General features: G+C 50.1%; 1 protein-coding gene across 4 annotated transcripts in view; it reads right to left on the bottom strand.

Annotated features, from left to right (window-relative positions):
• Positions 1-14,559, bottom strand: part of EPB41L1 (erythrocyte membrane protein band 4.1 like 1) — a 152,008-nt gene that overhangs the window by 123,929 nt on the left and 13,520 nt on the right. For all 4 annotated transcript variants that reach the window (XM_075118827.1, XM_075118826.1, XM_075118824.1 and 1 more), the window contains exon 2: positions 13,716-13,772. The gene's annotated coding sequence lies outside the window, so the exon portion shown is untranslated. The remainder of the gene's footprint in view (positions 1-13,715; positions 13,773-14,559) is intronic.

The following is a 14,559-nucleotide window of genomic DNA, read 5'->3' as shown; positions in this document are numbered from 1 at the left end:
TCATCTGCAATTGGCTATTAATAGAAAATCCTCTGGTGAGGAAAAGGAATTATTTTGGGGGAATGCTGAATTCCCCCCGCCCCAGACCCGGAGCTAAGCAGCAAGTGGGGGTGGGTTTCCCGCTCCTCAGCCAAAGGGCTGTGGAGAATTTAGACCGGGGGAAGGTTTGTACATGAAAGGCAAAGAGAAGGTGTGTTTTGGGGGGGTTAACATGACTCTTCTCTAGGTACATCTACACTGCACACGTCTTTAGGCTGCATCCAGAGAACACACCCGCATAGGCCCCTTGGCCCGGGATAAAATAGCAGTGTATCCGATGAGGCACTGCTTAGTTGAATAAAGACCTGCCTAAAGGGTACGCAAGTACCCTCCAACTGGTGGCTTCAAACTACTTGCTTTCAGTCCCCCTTTCTGCGAGAGCCCCCTCACTGATGTCCCCTCCTCCCCCACCCCCAAGCTCAGGTGGCTCCCCCCCATGGAAGCTGCACTCCAGGTAGCATCCATTCACAGGTCTTCCCCCAGCTAGGTCTGGATTGCTGGGCCCTGGCATTAGTGGCTATTTTCAGATAGTGAAGGGTCCAGGACAAGAAGCCAATATGGCAATTGCACAGCAGGGTCCCGGTCCAGGACTGGGGATGTTATGTGCTACGACAATACGGGTCATAACTAACAGCCAGGATTAAAAGAGGCCTCCCTTAACAGACTGCTATTTGACTGCACGCAGCACCATGCCATGCTCTGGCACTGGCTAGTGACACCAAGCACTAACCCATTTGGCATTCTGACTCAGCCACCATCAGTCCTCACTCTCGGGTTGCCAACCGTCTAATCACACAACCCAAAACACCCTTGCCCCATCCCTGCCCCGAGGCCCTGCCCCTGCTCCGAGACCCTTCCCCGCTCACTCCATCGCCCCTTCCCTCTGTCACTTGCTCTCTCCCACCCTCACTCACTTTCACCAGGTTGGGGCAGGAGGTTGGAGTGCAGGAGGGGGTGTGGGGTGCAGGCTCCGGGAGGGAGTTTGGGTGCAAGAGGGGGCTCCGGGCCGAGGTAGGGGAGCTGTGGAGTCAGTGCTTGGGGCAGGGTCAGTGCGCTGAGACCCCTTGATCTCCCCCATGGGCCGCAGGGACGGGACAGCCACTTCTGGGAGTGGCACGGGGCCAGGGCAGGCAGGGAGCCTGCCTTAGCCCCACTTGACTTTTAGAGCCTAAAATCTCCTGGTTTAGCTTCAGTAGCCTCCAGGAGATAGGGCCTGATTTCAGGAGACTCCTGGTGAAACTGGGAGGGTTGGCAACCCCACCTAACTCTGGGCCCCATGGAGTTAGCAGGCAGGAAAGAGCTACCTGTCTTAATGATGCAAAACAAGCTCTCAGCAGGGGCCAGCACACCACAGGGAGATGGAGGAAGCCAGGCCCCAGCCTCATGGGATCTTCTCCCACACAGCTCTTTAGCTGGAGGCAGATGAGCCTAGCGCATCCTCAGGCCCCTGAGCTCCAGCACCCAACGAATGTTGCCAGCTTGCAGAGAACACAAACACCAGTGCAGCCTGCCCTGCTTCACACTGTGAGGTGTTTATCAGCCAGGCCTTTCATCAGTGGAGGATGGGAAGTGGCCCAAGTTCTCCATTAACCTCAGCAACAGAGGAGGGGAGAGAAGAGAGAAGAGTAAAAACCTCCAGGCAAGGAGAGAGGAAGCAGAGAGGGGTGTGCAGGGTCGGGGGAGTGCAGCAAGAATAGCCCCAGCCCGATTCCCTGCCTCAACTTCCAGCTGGTGAATGCCCATTGGCAGCTATCCTAGTGCTGCCCACGTCAAGGGCGCGAAGAGACTGATAGTCTGCCCCCCAGTGCATTCCCCACTCCCAGGCCAATGCAGGTGGCCTCCAGGGCCTTGTCCAGGCTCAGTGTCAATGACTCAAGTCAGGGGTGGCCAACCTGTGGCTCCGGAGCCATATGCGGCTCTTCAGAAGTTAATATGGGGTTCCTTGCAAAGGCGCCAACTCTGGGGCTGGAGCTACAGGCGCCAACTTTCCAACGTGCTGGGGGGTGCTCGCTGCTCAACCCCTGGCTCTGCCACAGGCTCTGCCCCCTCTCCATCCCTTCCCGTCCCCTCTCCTGAACCTGCTGTGCCCTCACTCCGCCCCACTCCCCAAAGAGCTTCCTGCATGCCACGAAACAGGTGATCAGGAGGGAGGGGGAGGTGCTGATAGGCGGGGCTGCCAGTGGGTGGGAGGTGCTGGGAGCTGGGGAGCTGATAGGGGGCTGCTGACATATTACTGTGGCTCTTTGGCAATGTATATTGGTAAATTCTGGCTCCTTCTCAGGCTCAAGTTGGCCACCCCTGACTCAAGTAATGGGGCTTCAGTAAATCACTGCCCCTAGGAGACAGCCCCACAGCCCCGGAGATCTCAATCCCAACCTGTTTTTCCTGATATTCGGCTTACCTTTTTCCATTCCTCAGGGCCTGCTACATAAATGCAGCCACTGGACACCAGCCTAGTGGTGTCAGAGAGCAGGTGGGCCCCACATCACACATGGTGCTCCACAGGGAATTTAAAAGGACAGAGTTTTTCCACCCCACCCAGCCCTTCCAGGCTTCTTCATGCCCTACGGGAAACAGCTCATTGGCAGTGAGAGCAAGGGCTGCAATTGAGATGAAGTGTTATTGCAATGCAGGCATCTCTCTATTTGGCTGAGACTGGACAAACTCATGTCACACAGACAAAGCCCGAGACTGGACAAGATGAAGGCAGTTATTTGTTTCATAAATATGAGAGCGTATAACACGCACACATAGGGTCACAGAGGGATGTACATTATGGACCAAAACTTGTAAGTGGGACAACAGCTCAGGTGCTCAGTCATTTCCCAAGATGGGGGCTGGTGGTCTCTGATCCTAGTCCTTAGCAGACAAGTATCCACAACCCAAAATTTGCACAATTTGCTCAGGAGAAGGCAAAACTAGCAGAGGTGCTTGCGGGTGAGGAGAGAGGTGCATTGACAAAGCTGTATGTCACCTCGGGGCTAGAGCAGCAGGAGGCGCTGCGGGTCAGGACTGAGGTGCATTGACAGCGCTGAGCCAGGTAAGGATGGAAGCATGTACAGCATCTGCCTTTACCACCTGGGCCCAGCCAGAGCGATCAGTCTCTCTGTTCTTTATACGACAAGAGAAATCAAATGCAACTGCTTGCTTTGTGCGTTTGCAGCCATAGCACCTTGTACTGTAGTCCTGCCAGGTCTCACAAGCTAAGCAGGGTCAGGCCAGGTTGGTACTTAGACCGGAGACTTCCCAGGAGCAGGTAGGTGCTGCAGGAGCAATGGAGGCAGTTCAATAGGTGGCACTTCTTATGCCGATTGGCCAGTTTCATAATGCAAAGTTTTCAAAAGGAACAACATTATACCACTGAAATCCACATGGTCTCCTATACAAAGTTGTCCAGACAACCCCAGATTACTCCACCAATGTGCCACGACCGGGAGCTATCAGCTGTGACAATTAGAGCTGCTTGAAATTTTTCATTTGACATTTTTTTCCAATGAAAAATGTTTTTCCCCCCACCAAATGGCCATGTGCGGTCTTTTGCGACTAGGCTGGGGCAAGTTTTCACTAAAACTTAACATTCTGCTTGACCACTTGTAGTTTTTCAGTTTTTGGCTGCTGTTTGTGAGGCACTGGATTATCCCCTCCACCCTGATGGAGATTTCAGCAGCCCATCCCCCAGAGAGGCAGAGCAGGGAGGAATGGAGTTCACACCTGCAGAAGCTACCCTGCATAGGGCCCAGCCAACACCACTGGATCACCTGTCCGCACCAGTCGGTGCCTTCTGAGCTTCTGCTAGCGCAGGCGGAAAACAACAGGCAGCTTTGACTGCATCAAGGAAGCAGGGCTGGGTCCGAAGGAGAAAGAGAGCTAAGGCAGGGCCTATCAGGAGCTCACTGGGCTTTTGTTTGGGTCAATTCAAATGCTTGGGTTGGAACACCCAGTCGAAAAGGGACCCTGGTGGCTCCAGTCAGCACTGCTGACCAGGCCATTAAAAGTCCGGTTGGCAGCGCAGCGGGGCTAAGGCAGGCTCCATGCCTGCCTTGGCTCCATAAGCACACCATGTCCCTCCTCCAGCTCCTAAGTGTAGGAACCCCCGCAGCTCCCATTAGCAGGAAGCTGCAGGGGCAGTTCCTGCAGAGGGGACAGCACGCAGAGCCACCTGGCTGCACCTCCGTGTAGAAGCTGGAGGGGGGACATGCTGCTGCTTCCAGGAGCTGCTTGAGGTAAGCGCTGCCTGGAGCCTGCACCCCAAATCCTCTCCCATGCCCCAACCTCCTGCCCCAGCCCTGATCCCCCTCCCACCCTCCAAACCCCTCAGTCCCAGCCTGGAGCACCCTCCTATATCCCCAACCCCTCATCCTCAGCCCCACCCCAGAGCCCGCTCCCCAGCCAGAGCCCCTCATGCACCCCCAAACACTAACCCCCTGCCCCAGCCCAGAGCCCCCTCCTGTACTCCAAATCCCTCATCCCCGGCCCCACACCAGATCCTGCACCCCCAGCCCAGAGCCCAGGCCCCCTCCCACACCCCAACCCCCTGCCTCAGTCCAGAGCCCCCTCCTATACCCTATATTCCTCATTTCTGGCCCCATCCCAGAGCCTGTACCCCCAGCTGGAGCCCTCACCCCCTACCGCACCCCAACCCCCTACCCCAGTCCAGTGCAAATGAACAAATGACTGAGGGTGGGGAGAGCAAGCGACAGAGGGAGGGGGGAGATGGAGTGAGCAGGGGAGCCCTCAGAGAAGGGGCAGGAGCGGGGCAAGGGTGTTCGGTTTTGTACGAGTAGAAAGATGACAACCCTATCTGAAATCTAGTCAGTCTGTGTTTGGGCAAGAGCTAAACTTTAATAACCACAGTTGGAGGCAGACGCACTCTAGAGTGGGGTCAAGGAAATCGCAGAGCAACTGGCCCCTTGGCAAACCTGGGACTAACATTTCCAGGGACAGAGAAGGGCTGATGTTTATTAGCTATTGGTCACACTCAGCCCAGCATTAGAGCAAGGCCTCAGAGAGAAGAGCTTATGAAAAAAATGTCGTAGACAGCCCCCCTCATCCCAAAGCCCTTTCTGAATCACACCTAGGAACCATTCTAATCCCCAGCGGAATGCAGTCACCCCTGGGGTGGGGCTCAGCAGCTGTTTGACAGGACACAGCGACACCATGTAATCGTTTAGAGTGAAGAATATTGGATCCAATGGGAATTAGAGGGGAATTTTAGGGACGCAGAATATAATATGTGCTGTAATTTGGCCAGGACATCAGGATGACCCAATCCTACTCCACTCCTATGATATCTCTGAAGACCAGTGGGCAAACATTTGAAAGACTGATTTCCTGTGCATGAATAAAATATAACAGGAAATAATCATTTCTCTTAGATATACTTATCTGGCCCTCATTCCCATAGCATCTAAGTATCTCAATCTTTAACACCTCTGTGAAATAGGGAAATTGAGGCACAGAGCAACTAAGTGAGTTGCCCAAGGCCACACAGGAAGTTTGTGGCAGAACAGGAAATTGAACCCAGGTCTCCCAAGTTCCAGATAAGCACCCTTGCCCATGGACCATTCTCACCTCCCCCCCGCCTATGGCACTATCAAGTACTGTCTACTTTAGTCATGGAGTTGTTTCTGGGGAGCTTGGACCAGCGGAGCAACAGCCTTAGAAGGCTGAGGACACAGCCTCTCAGGAGCAGGCTGAGCCAGACGGCACGATATACAGTTGCTCAGTATGATTAGGCCTCTCTAAGGACCCAGGGAATGTCTGACAAGCAGGATGGCTGGGATTGAGGGGAAGTGGGAGGAAAGGGGTGCTTCAGACAATCTGGATCACAAAACATTACTGAGTTTTCTCCCTCCCCTTGGCAATTGCCCTGGCCAGCTCCTCTCCCTGGTTCAGGTCATGTGACACCACTGTGACAACCCCAACAGTCTCTCACATGGAAAAGATTAGGAAAGTATGTAATGTGGTTGTAGCTATCTTGCAATGGGACATAGCAGCTGGAGAGGAGGAGGAAAGCTAGTATGAGCCACCAGTGTGAAAAGGTGATATCCCTTTAAAAGCAAAGCAGGCTGGGAGCCATCTCCATGATATAAACATCAGAGTGTTAGAGGAATGCCAGTGGGACAGGCAGTAGTGGAGGAAACACCTACAGGAACTGCAGTAAAGGGGGCATGGGAACCCAGTTTAGAAGAATGGGGTGTGCCTGGTTTTCCCGTCTTTTATTTGGTTTTTATTTTATTGTTGTGATTATTTTTTTCCACTATCATAAAGGATTCTGCTTTGCATCCCCAAGTTTATGCTCTGGGATGTGGACAGTCCCATGTTACAGCCAGCAAGCGTTCCACAGGCCAATGGCGGTCTTCGGACCACAGCCTGGGAACAGCTGTGTTACGAAATTTGACATGCCACGCACACAGGTGCCTTGCAGGCTAAAATAACGTCCCGTGTAACCTCACAGGCAGCATCCTCAATGGAACATAACCATCACCTTAGAGAAACTCTGCCAAGGAGAGCCAGTCCTTCCCTTTGTCTCTGGGCCTTGTGATATACGGATGCAATAGCAAGCCCTACATGATATTCATGCGATGATAGGATATTATATTGGCCGTGCAGCAGCTGTAGAACGAACTCAGAGACAGATAACCAGCTCATCTGTATGCTAATAAACCTGCCAAGATAGGAACATTGCTCTGCTCCTTATACAAAGGCATGGAGATCTTTCTTAAACAGGATTACAACTTCCCCAGATCATTAGCACGCACACACCCACCCACCCACAAACACATACACACACACCTCACCCTGACAGAAACCCCACCCAGTGAAAGGTGAATGAAAAGGCACTCGACCTGCCCAGACCTGAGCGCAGGCCCTCAGGGCTCTGTGCTTCTCCCACAGCTGTGATCCCAGAACACTATGGTGCAGTGCGTGTTGTGGCGGTTTTCTCAGAGCTCCCTTGAATTGATGGGTGCCAAATTAGGTCTGTTTTAACGTGTGTGTTCTCTTGAAACCATCACCACGTTTGTGTCTCGAGGTGCCGCTGAGAGCGTCTTACTAATTGGAGAACAAAATGGACAGCACCCAAGTGCCACCCTGCTTGCACTGCGGTAGCATTCACCAAGAACATCAGCTGGAGCAGGGATGGGAGAGCAACCAGGGTCTACGCCAGGGTCTGATCCTGCAGACCACGTAATCTTAACCTTACTCATGGGAGTCATCCTGTTGAACTGTGTGTGATGATTCACGTAAGTAAAACTGCTCAGGTATTTGCAGCAGGGTTACCACCTGGATGATATTTGACCAGCCTGGCTGGGTTTTTTTATGAATTTGCCACTTGCATGAAAAATAATTTAATCTGCCAGGTTTTGGGTTTTTTACGTGAGTCTAAAGATTTGCATTATTCTCACAATACACTGGGATATCTAATGTTAAAAGTTTCTGTGTCCAGCTAAAGATGCTGCAGCGTTCCCACTTCCGCAGTTTAAGCATCAACAGATCAAAACTGTTGAAAATACAGCAGCTGTCTGTCCACCAACATGCAAGCACACCATGCACGTGAGAGAGAGAGGGTTTGAGTCACACAGAGGAACTGCAGTGGCTTTGCTGCCCTTCAGCACTCATGCACTTGCGCACGGTGAGGGAAGAGCTTAGATGTGACCCTCAAAGTATTCCCACTGGTAGCACAATGCTGGTGGAGTAGATAGAAGCCAGCAGGAGTTTTAGCCGGGTATTTATTTGCATGTCCGACTGTAGTTTAGCTTTACAGCTGAAAGGCAGCAGTGGAGAGAAATGCCACGTACTGAAAGAGATGCATTGGCACAGACGCTATACACCCACCAAAAACCCTTTGAGTGTCATGATGATGATGTGAAGCAAGAGCACAAGAATAAGCCAAACAACAAGAATGCTGGGCCGGGATCTCCCATGCGGCAGGGTAACAGTACTACTGCTGCCCATGGTATAACAGCAGGGCTGAATCCAGCCGTGATCTCACATGGGCACTGTGTGTTCCATCCCCAAGGATCTCAGAAGGCTCTGCCCAGGGAATTGATTCCCCCTCCCCTGAGGAACATACTCGCCCTTTAGCCTCTTCCAGCAATGGGAGAGAGGAGTTTGGGACAGGAAGTGAAGAGGAATGCTCCATACAGCTGAAATAGCAGGTGGAGCTTTAGGCCAATGGACTGGTCCATGATGCCTCCATCACCCACTTATTAAATTTTCAAACAAGCAAATTCCTGCTTTCTCCCATGCTGCCCCTCACACCTGAGAGGAGCTCCAGGTAAACATCTGCAAAACTAGCTCCCTATCCTGCTTCAAACCCCTCCTCTGAACTCCCCTGCACCATGATGCCTATAAAAACCTTGACCACAGCGAGGCTGCTGCTGGACTCTGACCACCACCCATCACGGTGATCAACGCTATCTCACCGTTTTCTTGTGCTCCCTGTCAGTCAGTCTGTACCCATCTGTAGTTGCTTGTCGTCAAGAGGGGCTGTTTTCCTAAAAGCTCTGCTCTGGGAATTATTTAGGGGCAGGTCTCTGGCCCGTGTTATACAGGAGGCCAGACAAGATGATCACAGAGGTCTCTTCCAGCTTTGGAATCTATGATTGGATGTTTCGAAAGTCTTATACTTAGATTGTAAGTTCCTTGACAGGGACCATCTTTTTGTCTGGTGTTTGTACAGTGCCTAGCACCCGAGACCCTGTCATGTTACAGTAACAAATCAAATAAGCCACAAGTGATGAGAATATCATGCTTCAGCACGGTTTTATAACTCACGAGTAAGGGCAGTACACGGAACAAACATGGCCAAGACAGGGCCAAACATGACCACCCAGGAGCCACCCCACTAGCTCCTACACCCTAGGCCTCGTTCTGCCCCATCTCTTCTCCAACACCCTGCCACGGGGGTCACTACACCTCAGGGTCCTCCACACTCCATGCAGGGAGGGGGCTGTTTCTCCACTGTCTCCATAGAGAGATTCATTTGGGGAGGTGCTTGTGGTTAGCACATGCTTTTGTAAACAGGCGAGAAAGCCACCCTGAGCAGGATTTGGACCACATGGGGACCTACATGGGGACATACAATCACAGAATTGTAGGGCTGGAAGGGAGCTCCAAAGATCATCTAGTCCAGCTCCCTGTGCTGAGGCAGGACCATGTAAACATAGACCATCCCTGAGAGGTGTTTGTCCAACCTGCTCTTAAAACCTTCCAATGATGGGGATTCCACAACCTCCTGTGAAAGCCTATTCCCAGAGCTTAACTACTCTTAAAGTCAGACAGCTTTTCCGAATATCTAACCTACATCTCCCCCACTGCAGATTAAGCCCATTGCTTCTTGTCCTACCTTCAGTGGACATGGAGAACAACTGACCCCCATCCTGTTTATATCAGCCCTTAATGTATTTGAAGACTGTTATCAGGTCCCGCCTCAGTGGTCTTCTCTCAACACTAAACATGCCCAATTCTTTTAAAACCTTTCCTCACAGGTCATGTTTTCTAACCCTTTTATCATTTTGGTTGCTCTCCTCTGGACTCTCTCGAGTTTGTCCATATCTTTCCTAAAGTGTAACACCCAGAACTGGATACAGTACTCCAGCTGAGGCGTCACCAACATTGATTGCAATGGGACAACTGCCTCTTGTATCTTACGTATAACATTCCTGTTAATACACCCCAGAGTGGTATTAACCTTTTTGACAACTGCTTCACACTGTTGACTCGTATCCAGTGTGTGATCCACTATAACCCCACCCCAGATCCTTTTCAGCAGCACTACTGCCCAGCCAGCTATTCCCCATTTTTTACATGTGCGTTTGATTTTTCCTTCTTAAGTGAAGTACTTTGCCCTCGTCTTTACTGAATTTAATCTTGTTGAATTCAGACCAATTCTCCAATTTGCCAAGGTCATTTTGAATTCTAATCCTGTCCTCCCAAGTGCTTGCAACCCCTCCCCACCTTGGTGTCATCCACAAATTATATAAACATACTCTCCAACCCATTATCCAAGTTGTTAATGAAATTATTGACTAGAACCAGAGCCGGGACAGACCCCTCTGGGACCCCATTAGATACACCCTCCCAGTTGTGCACCCACCTTATAGTAATTTAATTTGGACCACACCTCCCTAATTTGCTTATGAAAATATCATGTGGGACTGTGTCAAAACCCTTAGTAAAAATCAAGCTATATCATGTCTACTGCTTCCTCCCTATCCACTAGATCATTAACCCTGTCAAAGAAGGAAATTGGGTTTGTTTGATATGATTTGTTCTCCATGCTGGCTATTCCTTATCCTCTAGATGCTTACAAACTGATTGCTTAATCATTTGTCCCAGTGTCTTTCCAGGTATTCAAGTGAGGCTGACCAGTCTATAAATCCCCAGGTCCTCTTTGTTCCCCTTTTGAAAGATAGGCAAACATAGTACCTTTCTCCAATCCCCTGGGACCTCACCCATTCACCAGGAGTTAATCTTAACGATAATCGTTAACAGTTCCAAGGTTTCTTCAGCTAGTTTCTTAAGTACCCTAGGATGACTTTCATCAGGTCCTGCCAACTTGAACACATCTAACTTATCTCAATATTCTTTAATCTGTTCCTCCCCTATTTTGGCTTGTGTTCTTTCCCCCTTGTTGTTAATATTTATTTGTGTTAAATATCTGATCACAATTTACTATTTTAGTGAAGACTGAAGCAAAAGAGGTGTGGAATATGTATCACATTTCCACTGACAACAGTCCCTGGGGAAATTAAGCAGGCTGTATACAGCCCTGGACAGTTTCCTAAGTCTGCTGGGAAAGACAGGGTTAAGAATCAGAGTCTCACAGCTCTCATTTGTCAGCCAGAAAGCTGATCAAAGTCTCTCTTCATTCCAGCTGATTTTTACTAGTCTTCTACTGGGACAACTTCCCTGTAACCTTCCCAAAGCTCAAACATGCTCAGCTATGCAGTGTTTGGTGGGGGGAGGAGGAAAGAGAAAGTGCAGTGCATTCTGGGACTTGTCACGGGGATATATGAATATGCACCAAAAGAAATTACACCATGCAGAACAAGTAGGAGACAACATGGGAGCAGAGAGGGAGACATATGCAGGAGGGAGGAAGAAAGACACACATACACACAGGGGCAGGGGAGAAAAGTCACACACACACACAGGGGAGGGGGCTTACAATTCCTGTGTGTTATAAGCAAGTCTCATGGGCTTGTTACACCTGGCGTATGGAAGAAAAGTGGACCAAAGAAAGCCAGAGAGAGCACTATGGAGACAGCTACACTAGGGAAATGTCCCTCTCTTGCCCACAATGGCTCAGCTCCCCCAGTGTTAGCACCTTCAAGAGCCTGGTGCAGATAGGCCATGTGGGGCTTCCAGAGCCATTGGCCCAATCCCACTCAGAGCAGGCCTGACCCACACGATGGTGGCAGCAGAAAACCCATCTACACATGGGATCCACCCCCATGCTGCCAACCCCTGTGGAGCCAAATCAGTGAGTGAGAGCACGATTTGGGGGTACCGGTCCCAGTGTACATCTGTTTTCTGTCCCCACCACGTCCGTCCATCTGGGTCTCTCTTTCTATACCCAGCTCCACCTTCCGAGTACCTTTCCAGAAAATTCACTTACGGGAGATGAGGCACATCACCTATTGCTAGCAACCACACAGAGCTCCCCATTCACAGATTCCAAAGCCAGAAGGGACCATTGTGATCATCTGGTCTGACCTCCTGTATCAAAAACCACTTCTCCCTTGTCAGCTGTAACATGTGCAAGTTCAAAGCATGGCCTTTCAGCATAGGCCTTTTCACCTGGAGACCTCAGAGCAGAGGTCAGCAAGCATGATCCACATCAATAAAAGGGAAACTGAGGCACATACAGGCCACATAGCAAATCCGTGTCAGAGCTGGGAATAGAACCTAGAGCCTCTGATTCCCAGCCTGATCCCACCACTGAGCCATGCCACCTCCCTAACACAGAGAAGGACTGAATGAGACTCAGCACATCTCTTTGTAGTCTCTCCCATTCTCCACCTCTTCTGTATATCCCCCTCGTGCCCTGGTCACAGGTGCCTGCTGCACAGGCCAGACAGACATACTGCACCCCATGTGGCAGAAAGAGCTGCCAACCAGTACTGAACTATTACAGATGCACACGCAGACCTCCTGAAGGATGAGCTGCTTGGAATTACTGAGCAGAAATTTCTCATAAAACTTTACAGGCGGCCTTGGCTCAGAGAGAGAGAGAAAAATCCACAGCCCTGAGGGGCATGCTTGCTTTACACTTTAATCAATGACAGTGACCCACTTACAGTTCTCCTCAAAGACAAGGATTCTCCCGCCTGGGTCACGTGCCCAGTAGGAATTTGCTCTGACAACGCTGCGTCTACGGCCCCATGTGCAGTGAACAAGCCCTGCACCTCGGGAGCACGCAGTTCAAACCCTGCCTGCAGGCTCCCGAGAGAGGGAGCTGCCCATGGGGCACAGCTGCACCCCACAGAGTCACACTGCCTCAGCTCAATATAGGTCAGGCTGGATTGGCAGGGAAAGCTGTAAGATGGCAGTGGATTGGTGCACTGGATTGGTGGGGGACCCATCAAAGGCTGCATGCTGTCCAAAGACTTGAAGGGATGAGTATTCCAAAGAGTTGTTTTCTCTAGAGGGTGGAGGAGAGGCATTCAAAGCCCCTAATTTAATCACAGGCTGAGAATGGCACATGACTGGGAACATACCGTCCCCTCCCCATCTCTACCTCACCTCACCTGTATCTCGTCACACGGGGTTGCAATAACATCCTCACCATGTTCCACCAGCATAAAGAACCCTCCCAAACTGGCCACATAGAGAGTGAATTCACTCTCCGAGTCCCTGGGTGATGCTAGGGTTCCTGCTCAGAACAATACATTCATTGCACTCGAACAGAAAGGGGAACTGCGCAGCTATCCACAAAGAGGCGCAATAACCGAACAACCAGCTGCAAGCACCTCATCACCCGTGGGTTGAACATTTCAGGCACCCCTGTGATTTAACAGAGAGGGTTTCTACATTCGTTCCCTCGCTCCGTTCCCAATCCCAGAGCACTGTCAGCATTCCTAGAATAAACATAAAACTAGAGGTCGAGCTAAACCATGCTTACACAGCCTGACCCGAAATCAGGGAATCCACATTCCAAGCAGCTCAACAATCAAAGACAAGGTTTCATTTCACAGAATTTAATGCCACATTTTTGCTGATCTGCACCGATTTTGCCTTCCTAAATTTCACTTTGTGCAAAATTTTGCACTGAAAACACAGAAAAATAGTTTGAATTTCTGTTTGTTTTTAAATGCAGAGCTTCAAAATAGCCTCATCCACAAGAATCAGCCCATTTTCAAGTTGATAGCTAAACGTGAATAAAAGCACACAAAGAACCTTATAAAGCACCATTTCTGAGCTTTGCATTTGACCCATAGCATTCTGCACCTCTATTTCCAGTACTCCCTTCCTGTGGGTTTTGGAGATCTAGTCATTTATCATCAGGACCCATTATTATTCACACTGCAGTAGCACCCATAAGGCCCTAATCAGGATTGGGATCCCTTCGCACCACTGAAAACCTGCTTGCTCCTAAAAGCGTGAATGTACATGTTGCCTTTGGCTAGAGAAAGAGACTCAACGGTCACGAACAACAAAGATAGACTCACCCTGTCTCCGATGGCAACTCCTGGCTCTTTAACTTCTGTTCAGGCACCGTTCAGAACCTGGGAGAGAGAGAGCGTAAAAAAAAATTATCCGAAGGGTCTTCTCAAAAATGATCAAAATCATGGATGCTGTGAAGTGACATGAAATAAGCATCACTCATTTCATCATGAGCTCACTGGTGTCTTAGTGATTTGAGCACTGTATTCAATTCTATAAGAATTGGTTCATTTATGCGCACTCTACTCTGAAACAGGTCTAGATGAAACAGCACCTTCTAACTGAGCAGGTCTGCTCCCTGTGTATTCAGAAACAGAACTGCTAATCTGAGTGATAAAAGCCCGCCTTTACTGCAGGCAGCCCTGCAGAACCAACACTGCTGGGAGAAAGTGAACTGGATACTTTCCTGGCTTGCACAGTGAATCATTAACCAAGTTCTAATTTCATAGCCATCTGTGCAGTGCCATTGTCTTATAACCCTCAGTTTCACCTGTACAACCCCACTGAAGACAACAGAGTTGCCCAGGTGTTGCTGAGGACAACATTTGGTCTGCAGTTTTTATTCTAAATGATAATGCATGAGCAACAAAGAACCCAGCTGGACTCACAGATGTCAAAGGGAGGTTTGCAGGACTGGTAGTTTACTGGAGAACTGAGCATGTTTGATATGAAATGCACTCACAAAACAAACAAGTTCCATAACAGCATGAGCGGTTTTTAGAGTGGTCTTTTCCATAAAATGTAGTCATTTTTTGGAGGACAAAGATCTGCAAGGTCTGAGGAGCACTTGCATCCATGTAATTGTATGACACACCAGAACAAAATCGGGATGTTCACATTACAGGCTCT

This window comes from Caretta caretta, chromosome 13 (assembly GCF_965140235.1).
Source record: "Caretta caretta isolate rCarCar2 chromosome 13, rCarCar1.hap1, whole genome shotgun sequence".
Taxonomy (NCBI): domain Eukaryota; kingdom Metazoa; phylum Chordata; order Testudines; family Cheloniidae; genus Caretta; species Caretta caretta.
This window is presented reverse-complemented; position numbering and strand designations above follow the sequence as displayed.